Consider the following 11,783-nt stretch of genomic DNA (forward strand, 5'->3'; position numbering starts at 1 on the left):
AAGATAAAACCGTACCTTTGAGACCAACAACATGTTCCAATCTTGATAGAAGAATGTTGTGGTTAACCGTGTCAAAAGCAGCAGTCAAGTCAAGTAAAACCACGGAATAGCCAGAGTCAACGGTTAAAAGGAGATCATTAAAAACTCTAAGTAAGGCTGTCTCTGTGCTGTGGCGAGGTTTAAAACCAGACTGAAACTTTTCATTAATACCATTTGCATCTAAAAAGGCCTGAAGTTGTTTTAGAACTACCTTGTCCAATATTTTGGAAATAAAAGGGAGTTTGGAGATCGGCCTGTAGTTAGTGAGAGCATTAGGGTCAAGGTTTTTCTTTTTCATAATAGGTTGCACAACAGCATGCTTAAAGACAGGCGGTACACAACCTGATGACAATGATGCATTCAGTAGAAGTAAGATACAAGGACCAATAATATGTAAAGCTTCCTTAAAGAAACGAGAAGGAAGAATATCGAACCAGAGATTTTGAGATGATCAATTATGTCTTTTAAAGCAGAATAACACACTGGCTCAAACTGTTGAAAAACAGTCAAGCATTCAGAGGCTGGAACTGGGTCTAAAACTAACGATGAATGAGATGGATGAGAAGCCCTTAGAGCTGAGATTTTTTCAGAGAAATACTTTAAGAATTTATCACAAAGAGCAGGGGAGGCATCCCTATAAGTGATAGTGCAAGGGTTTATCACAGAGTGATAATAATAACCACTGCAGCCAAAAAGAGTGCCTGACGAGCCCAGTTGTAAGTAAGCTATTAAGACTCGACTGTACACTGTGTTCGTGTTTTCCTCTGAAACAATAAGTTCCGTTGGAGCAGCCTTTCAACGCCTCTCTCTGTCTCTCACTAGCAAAGTTGACCCAGACAACAAAGTAAAGCTAGTTTTCAGCTACGAGCCCGACACGAACCCGACGTATTAGCCAGAGGTCCCTTTACTACGGTTCACAGCCGCGGACCTGTTTTATATACGCGCGGAATAGTTTTCTATATGAGATCGCTGCAAAAGTGCAGCCTTAGCTAATGTCCACCTACTGTTACTCATTTATATTAAGATTTAAACATCTAGTTGGTATTGGTATGGCGAGTAACCTTCAGTAATAGTAATAAATCACACAGCAATAGTACATTCATGTAGTTGTAAAAAGCATGATAATATATTAAGTAATCCAAAGTATTCAGAATACGTTACTCTCATTGAGTAATGTAACAGAATACGTTACAAAATACATTTTGGGGCATGTAATCTGTAATCTGTAGTGGAATACATTTTAAAAGCAACCTTCCCAACACTGTCTGTTCAATACTTTGAGAAAGGTTCATGGGTCTGCTGCTAAAGTGCTTTTCTTTTATGAGCATCTTCTGCCCTCTGCAGGAGAAAGTGTGTGCTACAATAAATTCACATTTATATGTTTGTAACACCATACCAAATGTCAGAGATGAGAATGCTGGAACTCCTCATACATAACTCTCAGCTCACCCTAAGATTCAAATTGTTCCTTTAAAAAAAGTTAGTGAAGACACATCTCTGCTAATCATAATTCTTTTTGTAGATTTTACATGATGACTGTCACACTTTAAAATAGAAAGACCGTTACTAGATTAGTTTTGAGCTCACCTTTGAAAAGGTTTTGCTGTTCAGAGAGAAGGCAGAAACTTTTACAGTGGCAAAACTGACCTAAACATAACATCTTTTTATCTTAAATTTGACAGCATGTAAGGAAAAAGCTTTACCTGGAAGTGAACTGGGGAGAATGATGGCGATGTTGTAAGAGGCAAAAAAAAAAGCAGAAGGTCATAATGGAGAAACTTTAAGAATACCAAAGGAGCCCTCCAACATCCCTGGGACAGTGGGCCAAGAAATTAGACTTTATGTGATGAGATCTGCATACCTGCTTATGATAGGCGTAATGTTTTAATAAAAGATAAGCTCATTTATTCATAGATAAGATAGTTAACCCTTGTTAAAGCCTACACCTTTCCTAGTAGTAGTTTGTTTTCTTTACAAGCATTTAAAAATGTAATTCTAAGCATTTTGTGGTTTATGGTGATTTTGGAAAAGCTACCAACAAAAACTCAGTAATAATATTTATTTTGAATAGTTGTGCTTTAAATTCCTGAGATAGCCAGGCCTTCATTTGTTCCTATGTATGGTCAGAGGCACTTCTACTAGCAAACAGAGAAATTGGGGTATGTGAAGAAGGAAAACAGGACAGTTGAAAGGAAATAGTAAGAAAGAAATCTCCTTTCATATGTTGAGGGAAGCACTGTTTAATTAGCAGCATGCACATACATGAGCAAGTATTTAGCTTGACTCTGGAGAGGCAAACGCAAGCAGTCTCGCATTTTGGCTTCCCAGTGTCTGTTAGAATTGATTTTATTATTTTTACATCACTGATAGAGTTCGTGGCACACTGACGTCAAATGACCAGATGCTTCGGTCTGCACCAAGAAGCCGAATGAAGCAGAGAGGAGATCAGGCATTCTAGTACAGCTGCACCTAAACTTTGGAACAGTCTCCTCCTTCAGCGTAGAAACGCCCTAACAGTCTGCGTCTTCAAACTAGGACCTCACATACACTCTCCTCCTTCAAACTAGGACCTCACCAACAGTCTGCATCTTCAAACTGGGAACTCGCCAATAGTCTGCATCTTCAAACTAGGACATCACCAACAGTCTGCATCTTCAAACTGGGACCTCGCCAGCAGTCTCCTCCTTCAAACTAGGACCTCACCAACAGTCTCCTCCTTCAAACTGAGACCTCGCCAACAGTCTGCATCTTCAGACTAGGACCTCACCAACAGTCTGCATCTTCAAACTAGGACCTCGCCAACAGTCTCCTCCTTCAAACTAGGACCTCACCAACAGTCTGCATCTTCAAACTGAGACCTCGACAACAGTCTGCATCTTCAGACTAGGACCTCACCAACAGTCTGCATCTTCAAACTGAGACCTCGCCAACAGTCTGCATCTTCAGACTAGGACCTCACCAACAATCTCCATCTTCAAACTAGGGCCTCGCCAGCACTCTCCTCCTTCAAACTAGGACCTCGCCAACAGTCTGCATCTTCAAACTAGGACCTCACCAACAATCTGCATCTTCAAACTAGGATCTCGCCAACAGTCTCCTCCTTCAAACTGGGACCTCGCCAACAGTCTGCATCTTCAAACAAGGACCTCACCAACAGCCTGCATCTTCAAACTAGGACCTCACCAACATCCTGCATCTTCAAAAAATGACCTCGCTAACACTCTCCTCCTTCAAACTAGGACCTCACCAACAGTCTGCATCTTCAAACTAGGACCTCGCCAGCAGTCTGCATCTACAAACTAGGACCTCACCAACAACCTGCATCTTCAAACTAGCACCTCGCCAACAGTCTGCTCCTTCAAACTAGGACCTCACCAACAGTCTACATCTTCGAACTAGGACCTCACCAACAGTCTGCATCTTCAAACTAGGACCTCGCCAACAACCTGCATCTTCAAACTAGGACCTTGGCAACAGTCTGCATCTTCAAACTAAGACCTCGCCAACAGTCTCCTCCTTCAAACTAGAACCTCGCCAACAGTCTCCTCCTTCAAACTAGGTCCTCGCCAACAGCCTGCATCTTCAAACTAGGACCTCACCAACAGCCTGCATCTTCAAACTAAGACCTCGCCAACAGTCTCCTCCTTCAAACTAGGACCTCACCAACAGCCTGCATCTTCAAACTAAGACCTCACCAACAGTCTGCATCTTCAAACTAGGACCTCACCAACAGTCTGCATCTTCAAACTAAGACCTCGCCAACAGTCTCCTCCTTCAAATTAGAACCTCGCCAACAGTCTCCTCCTTCAAACTAGGACTTCGCCAACAGTCTGCATCTTCAAACTAGGACCTCATCAACAGCATGCATCTTCAAACTAGGACCTCGCCAACAGTCTCCTCCTTCAAACTAGGACCTCACCAACAGCCTGCATCTTCAAACTAGGACCTCGCCAACAGTCTGCATCTTCAAACTAGGACCTCGCCAGCAGTCTCCTCCTTCAAACTAGGACCTCAACAACAGTCTGAATCTTCAAACTAGGACCTCGCCAACAGCCTGCATCTTCAAACTACGACCTCACCAACAGTCTCCTCCTTCAAACTAGGACCTCGGCAACAGTCTCCTCCTTCAAACTAGGTCCTCGCCAACAGCCTGCATCTTCAAACTAGCACCTCACCAACAGCCTGCATCTTCAAACTAAGACCTCGCCAACAGTCTCCTCCTTCAAACTAGGACCTCACCAACAGCCTGCATCTTCAAACTAAGACCTCACCAACAGTCTGCATCTTCAAACTAGGACCTCACCAACAGTCTGCATCTTCAAACTAAGACCTCGCCAACAGTCTCCTCCTTCAAATTAGAACCTCGCCAACAGTCTCCTCCTTCAAACTAGGACCTCGCCAACAGTCTGCATCTTCAAACTAGGACCTCGCCAACAGTCTCCTCCTTCAAACTAGGACCTCACCAACAGCCTGCATCTTCAAACTAGGACCTCGCCAACAGTCTGCATCTTTAAACTAGGACCTCGCCAGCAGTCTCCTCCTTCAAACTAGGACCTCACCAACAGTCTGAATCTTCAAACTAGGACCTCGCCAACAGCCTGCATCTTCAAACTACGACCTCACCAACAGTCTGCATCTTCAAACTAAGACCTCGCCAACAGTCTCCTCCTTCAAACTAGGACCGCGGCAACAGTCTCCTCCTTCAAACTAGGACCTGGCCAATAGTCTGCATCTTCAAACTAGGACCTCGCCAACAGTCTCCTCCTTCAAACTAGGACCTCACTAACAGTCTGCATCTCCAACCAGGACCTCACCAACAGTCTGCATCTTCAAACTAGGACCTCAACAACAGTCTACTCCTTCAAACTAGGACCTCGCCAACAGTCTGCATCTTCAAACTAGGACCTCGCCAGCAGTCTCCTCCTTCAAACTACGACCTCACCAAAAGCCTGCATCTTCAAACTCGGACCTCGCCAACAGTCTCCTCCTTCAAACTAGGACCTCACCAACAGTCTGCATCTTCAAACTAGGACCTCACCAACAGTCTGCATCTTCAAACTAGGACCTCGCCATCAGCCTGCATCTTCAAACTAAGACCTCGCCAACAGTCTCCTCCTTCAAACTAAGACCTCGCCAACAGTCTCCTCCTTCAAACTAGGACCTTGCCAACAGTGTCCTCCTTCAAACTAGGACCTCACCAACAGTCTGCATCTTCATCTAGGACCTCGCCAACAGTCTCCTCCTTCAAACTAAGACCTCGCCAACAGTCTCCTCCTTCAAACTAGGACCTTGCCAACAGTGTCCTCCTTCAAACTAGGAAGTCACCACCAGTCTGCATCTTCAAACTAGGACCTCACCAACAGTCTACATCTTCAAACTAGGAGCTCGCCAACAGTCTGCATCTTCAAACTAGGACCTCACCAACAATCTGCATCTTCAAACTAGGATCTCCCCAACAGTCTCCTCCTTCAAACTGGGACCTCGCCAACAGTCTGCATCTTCAAACAAGGACCTCACCAACAGCCTGTGACAGAGGATTTCTTTAAATCACCCTGCCGTTCTTCAGCTGAGACGTCTGAGTCAGAAAACACACAAACACTGCAGAAGTTTCTCACTCGCGAGGGGCAGTCATGGAACGCACGAACTGCGCCCCACAACTGCCTGCGACTTTTATTTATACAAGATTGTTTTGTATGTGTGTGTGTGTTTTGTGTGTGTGTGTGTGTGTGTGTGTGTGTGTACAACGGTCGTCATTCAGAGCAGCGGGTTTTTCCCCTTTTTTTACATTTGCATGTTCTTGTCTTTATATCTAAATGTTCTCTGAAGACAGGAAGCGGTTAGTAGCTGCATCGGTTCATCACACAAGTTACTAGGTAAAAAGTCATTTAAACATGTGCTTAATAATAATATAAAAAGATACATTTCATATAGCTGATCATATTATACAATATTCTCTTAACGGCCTGCATCTTCAAACTAGGACCTCACCAACAGCCTGCATCTTCAAAAAATGACCTCGCTAACACTCTCCTCCTTCAAACTAGGACCTCACCAACAGTCTGCATCTTCAAACTAGGACCTCGCCAACAGTCTGCATCTACAAACTAGGACGTCACCAACAGTCTGCATCTTCAAACTAGGACCTCGCCAGCAGTCTGCATCTACAAACTAGGACCTCACCAACAACCTGCATCTTCAAACTAGCACCTCGCCAACAGTCTGCATCTTCAAACTAGGACCTCACCAACAGTCTACATCTTCGAACTAGGACCTCGCCAACAGTCTGCATCTTCAAACTAGGACCTCGCCAACAGCCTAAATCTTCAAACTAGGACCTCACCAACAGTCTGCATCTTCAAACTAGGACCTCACCAACAGTCTCCTCCTTCAAACTAGGACCTCGCCAACAGTCTCCTCCTTCAAACTAGGAACTCACCAACAGTGTGCATCTTCAAACTAGAACCTCGCCAACAGTCTCCTCCTTCAAACTAGGACCTCACCAACAGTCTGCATCTTCAAACTAGAACCTCGCCAACAGTCTCCTCCTTCAAACTAGGACCTCACCAACAGTCTGCATCTTCAAACTAAGACCTCGCCAACAGTCTCCTCCTTCAAACTAGGACCGCGGCAACAGTCTCCTCCTTCAAACTAGGACCTGGCCAATAGTCTGCATCTTCAAACTAGGACCTCGCCAACAGTCTCCTCCTTCAAACTAGGACCTCACTAACAGTCTGCATCTCCAACCAGGACCTCACCAACAGTCTGCATCTTCAAACTAGGACCTCAACAACAGTCTACTCCTTCAAACTAGGACCTCGCCAACAGTCTGCATCTTCAAACTAGGACCTCGCCAGCAGTCTCCTCCTTCAAACTACGACCTCACCAAAAGCCTGCATCTTCAAACTCGGACCTCGCCAACAGTCTCCTCCTTCAAACTAGGACCTCACCAACAGTCTGCATCTTCAAACTAGGACCTCGCCAACAGTCTGCATCTTCAAACTAGGACCTCGCCATCAGCCTGCATCTTCAAACTAAGACCTCGCCAACAGTCTCCTCCTTCAAACTAAGACCTCGCCAACAGTCTCCTCCTTCAAACTAGGACCTTGCCAACAGTGTCCTCCTTCAAACTAGGACCTCACCAACAGTCTGCATCTTCATCTAGGACCTCGCCAACAGTCTCCTCCTTCAAACTAAGACCTCGCCAACAGTCTCCTCCTTCAAACTAGGACCTTGCCAACAGTGTCCTCCTTCAAACTAGGAAGTCACCACCAGTCTGCATCTTCAAACTAGGACCTCACCAACAGTCTACATCTTCAAACTAGGAGCTCGCCAACAGTCTGCATCTTCAAACTAGGACCTCACCAACAATCTGCATCTTCAAACTAGGATCTCCCCAACAGTCTCTTCCTTCAAACTGGGACCTCGCCAACAGTCTGCATCTTCAAACAAGGACCTCACCAACAGCCTGTGACAGAGGATTTCTTTAAATCACCCTGCCGTTCTTCAGCTGAGACGTCTGAGTCAGAAAACACACAAACACTGCAGAAGTTTCTCACTCGCGAGGGGCAGTCATGGAACGCACGAACTGCGCCCCACAACTGCCTGCGACTTTTATTTATACAAGATTGTTTTGTATGTGTGTGTGTGTTTTGTGTGTGTGTGTGTGTGTGTGTGTGTGTGTGTGTGTGTGTGTACAACGGTCGTCATTCAGAGCAGCGGGTTTTTCCCCTTTTTTTACATTTGCATGTTCTTGTCTTTATATCTAAATGTTCTCTGAAGACAGGAAGCGGTTAGTAGCTGCATCGGTTCATCACACAAGTTACTAGGTAAAAAGTCATTTAAACATGTGCTTAATAATAATATAAAAAGATACATTTCATATAGCTGATCATATTATACAATATTCTCTTAACGGCCTGCATCTTCAAACTAGGACCTCACCAACAGCCTGCATCTTCAAAAAATGACCTCGCTAACACTCTCCTCCTTCAAACTAGGACCTCACCAACAGTCTGCATCTTCAAACTAGGACCTCGCCAACAGTCTGCATCTACAAACTAGGACCTCACCAACAGTCTGCATCTTCAAACTAGGACCTCGCCAGCAGTCTGCATCTACAAACTAGGACCTCACCAACAACCTGCATCTTCAAACTAGCACCTCGCCAACAGTCTGCATCTTCAAACTAGGACCTCACCAACAGTCTACATCTTCGAACTAGGACCTCGCCAACAGTCTGCATCTTCAAACTAGGACCTCACCAACAGTCTCCTCCTTCAAACTAGGACCTCGCCAACAGCCTAAATCTTCAAACTAGGACCTCACCAACAGTCTGCATCTTCAAACTAGGACCTCACCAACAGTCTCCTCCTTCAAACTAGGACCTCGCCAACAGTCTCCTCCTTCAAACTAGGAACTCACCAACAGTGTGCATCTTCAAACTAGAACCTCACCAACAGTCTCCTCCTTCAAACTAGGACCTCACCAACAGTCTGAATCTTCAAACTAGGACCTCGCCAACAGTGTGCATCTTCAAACTAGAACCTCACAAACAGTCTCCTCCTTCAAACCAGGACCTCGCCAACAGTCTGAATCTTCAAACTAGGACCTCGCCAACAGTCTGCATCTTCAAACTATGACCTCACCAACAGTCTGAATCTTCAAACTAGGACCTCGCCAACAGTCTGCATCTTCAAACTAGGACCTCACCAACAGTCTCCTCTTTCAAACTAGGACCTCGCCAACAGCCTAAATCTTCAAACTAGGACCTCACCAACAGTCTGCATCTTCAAACTAGGACCTCACCAACAGTCTCCTCCTTCAAACTAGGACCTCGCCAACAGTCCCCTCCTTCAAACTAGGACCTCACCAACAGTGTGCATCTTCAAACTAGAACCTCACCAACATTCTCCTCCTTCAAACTAGGACCTCACCAACAGCCTGCATCTTCAAACTAGGACCTCACCAACAGTCTGCATCTTCAAACTAGGACCTCGCCAACAGTCTCCTCCTTCAAACTAGGACCTCACCAACAGTCTCCTCCTTCAAACTACGACCTCGCCAACAGTCTCCTCCTTCAAACTAGGACCTGGCCAACAGTCTGCGTCTTCAAACTACGACCTCGCCAACAGTCTGCATCTTCAAACTAAGACCTCGCCAACAGTCTCCTCCTTCAAACTAGGACCTCGGCAACAGTCTCCTCCTTCAAACTAGGACCTCGCCGACAGTCTTTATCTTCAAACTAGGACCTCGCCAACAGTCTCCTCCTTCAAACTACGACCTCACCAACAGCCTGCATTTTCAAACTAGGACCTCACCAACAGTCTCCTCCTTCAAACTAGGACCTCACCAACAGCCTGCATCTTCAAACTAGGACCTCACCAACAGTCTCCTCCTTCAAACTAGGACCTCAGCAACAGCCTGCATCTTCAAACTAAGACCTCACCAACAGTCTGTGACAGGGGATTTCTTTAAATCACCCTGCCGCTCTTTCTTTAGCCAAGACTCCTGAGTTTAGAAAACACACAAACACTGCAGAAGTTTTTCCTCGCGAGGGCAGCCATGAACACAGGATCTGCGTCTATTGACTGTCCGCGTCCTTTATTTATACTTTTCTGTGTGAGTGTGTGTTTGTGTATGTGTGTGTGTGTGTACAAAGGTAACAACGTCATTTAGAGCCGCGGGTTTTTCCCCTTCACTACATTTGCATGTTCTTCTAATAGAGCTGAGTCTTCACTTCTCTGTTCTCTGAAGACAGGAAGCGGTTAGTAGCTGCACACAAGTTACTAGGTGAAAAGTCACTTAGACATGTCCTTAATAATAATATAAAAAGATACATTTCATATAGCTGATCATATTATACAATATTCTCTTGACATTCCCTCCTGTTGATCACGAAATGAAATGTACAATTCATCAGTGAGTAACTACTTGTCTTTCACATTCTCAGTTACTACATCATTAGTTACACTTCATCTTCATCTGAAAAATAGGAAAAGAAGTCTTCATGATCTTCATAGATTTCAGTACATCTGCGTATGCTGTGAATGATAAACTTATCATCTGTGAAATTACAGCTTTAAACAAAGAATAACATAAGTAAAGAAAAGCAAAATGAAATCAAGAAAAATTCAATGATGATCAACAGTCTCTTTAAAACTTGTTAAAGTTCAGGGCTCCTTCCTGGATCAGGATGTTGATGAGGTTGTGCACCTTACAAAAGTCATTAGATCAGATTTGGTGCACTTGTTCCAGGGTGTTTCCCATATATGGTTGTGTTAATATGCTCGGCATGTGCGAGCAAACATAACAGTCTTTCTCTGTGGTCTGTATCAGGCATTTTTCATCCAAGGATGGATGTAAGGGTGAGCTTTTGTAGTCAAGGTAACCAGGAGGCTTCCCCTTCACATTGTTGCACATTGGTCCATCACACCTGCACCTGGCTGCCCTAAAGTTGATCGGATAGAGAGTGGAGTGCAGGCTTACCCAACGGGGGCCCAATCGCACTACCCCCCCTCACCCCCGAAGCAACCAAACGTAGGTGAGGCCTTCCTAATGTGCTTCCTCCTTAGTGATGGGGCTTCCCGGGACCTCAACCCTTTTGCAGTGGCTCTGATGTATCCAGGAGGGTCTCTCTGCAATTTACAGGCTGTGGGTGTCGTCAATAACACTTGGTGTCAACCTGCAAGAGACTGGAGAGTCTTACGGCAGTTTATTGTTCAAAACAATATCCTTATTTTCTAGTAGTTTTGCCATCCATTCTGCCAGAGTTGTTTCTCTGACGGATTTTTCTAAAGGTTCACTTTTTACAACTGAGATTGCATCTGCTTTTTACACTGGATAAATCTATAATCACTAGAGTATAAAAGTGTGTATTAAGGACCTGGACTATCCCCCCTGAGGACACATGGGTCACCCCATGTGTCACTAATGCTGCTGTTCTGCACAGGGACTTGGGGAGTATCGGTTTACCTTCACAAGTCATCAAATCATATTATTTTGGGTATTCTGATGATTAAATTGTGCCCTAAAGCAATGTCAGCTGACTTTCTTACTGCTTCTGCTGCGGCTGCACAGGCCTGCACGTACGTGTAAGTAGAAAGGCTTATCATAATCAGGCAAAGCCAAAACTGTATTTGTCTGTAATGCCAGTTTCAAGTTACTGAATGCTTCTTCTGCTTTCTTCTTTGTAGATGCAACACTACATTTTGACTTAGGGCATTTTAGGCAATTCCTATTTCTCAAAGAATTCATACATCTTACATATTTCAAACTTTTAAGTTAAGGAAAAACTTTGCATTGCTTACAGCTCATAACTCACAGCTCTAAAACTAGGCATTAGGAAATCATATGCCTAATCATTATTTGTCATTGTGATCCAGAGGCATGATCACAAATTTATTTTTCAAACCAACAAAGCAAACAAACAAAAACAAAAACAAATTGTCTATGGCACCAAGGCTTTGTGTTCATATTAATGGAGTGTAAGCTGCTTTCTTCATTGCAAGTGTTTGTTACAATAAGGTTTAATTCATGCATCTTATCACTGAGTTCTAAATTCAAACTATCTCACTTCTAATTCATTTCAATAATAATCTCACATGTAACAATTTGTGTATGTGTGTGGTCTATTTGTGTTTACCTCTTTTAAACGTGATATTCGTGGACATCACTAAACAATCATGAGTTCCCGCTTCAATTTTTCCAATCCAATTATATCCTATATTCTCGCAGTCTTACTCGTC

The 11,783-nt window shown here is 44.3% G+C and overlaps 1 long non-coding RNA gene across 10 annotated transcripts; it reads right to left on the bottom strand.

Moving 5' to 3' along the window:
- Window positions 1-1,819: 1,819 nt before the first annotated feature.
- Window positions 1,820-11,543, bottom strand: LOC112843176 (uncharacterized). Of its 10 annotated transcripts, none has more exons than XR_003215357.1 (3): window positions 9,032-11,543; window positions 6,247-6,630; window positions 1,820-5,327 (listed from the first exon to the last, which is right to left on the bottom strand). It is a non-coding gene; the product is annotated as an uncharacterized LOC112843176 (long non-coding RNA). The 10 variants fall into 10 exon arrangements; XR_003215353.1 differs by lacking the exon at window positions 9,032-11,543 and adding an exon at window positions 6,950-7,436 and having other exon boundaries at window positions 6,247-6,758; XR_003215349.1 differs by lacking the exon at window positions 9,032-11,543 and having other exon boundaries at window positions 6,247-6,342; window positions 6,375-7,436.
- Window positions 11,544-11,783: the final 240 nt, after the last annotated feature.

Source organism: Oreochromis niloticus, linkage group LG19 (genome assembly GCF_001858045.2).
Source record: "Oreochromis niloticus isolate F11D_XX linkage group LG19, O_niloticus_UMD_NMBU, whole genome shotgun sequence".
Classification (NCBI taxonomy): Eukaryota; Metazoa; Chordata; class Actinopteri; order Cichliformes; family Cichlidae; genus Oreochromis; species Oreochromis niloticus.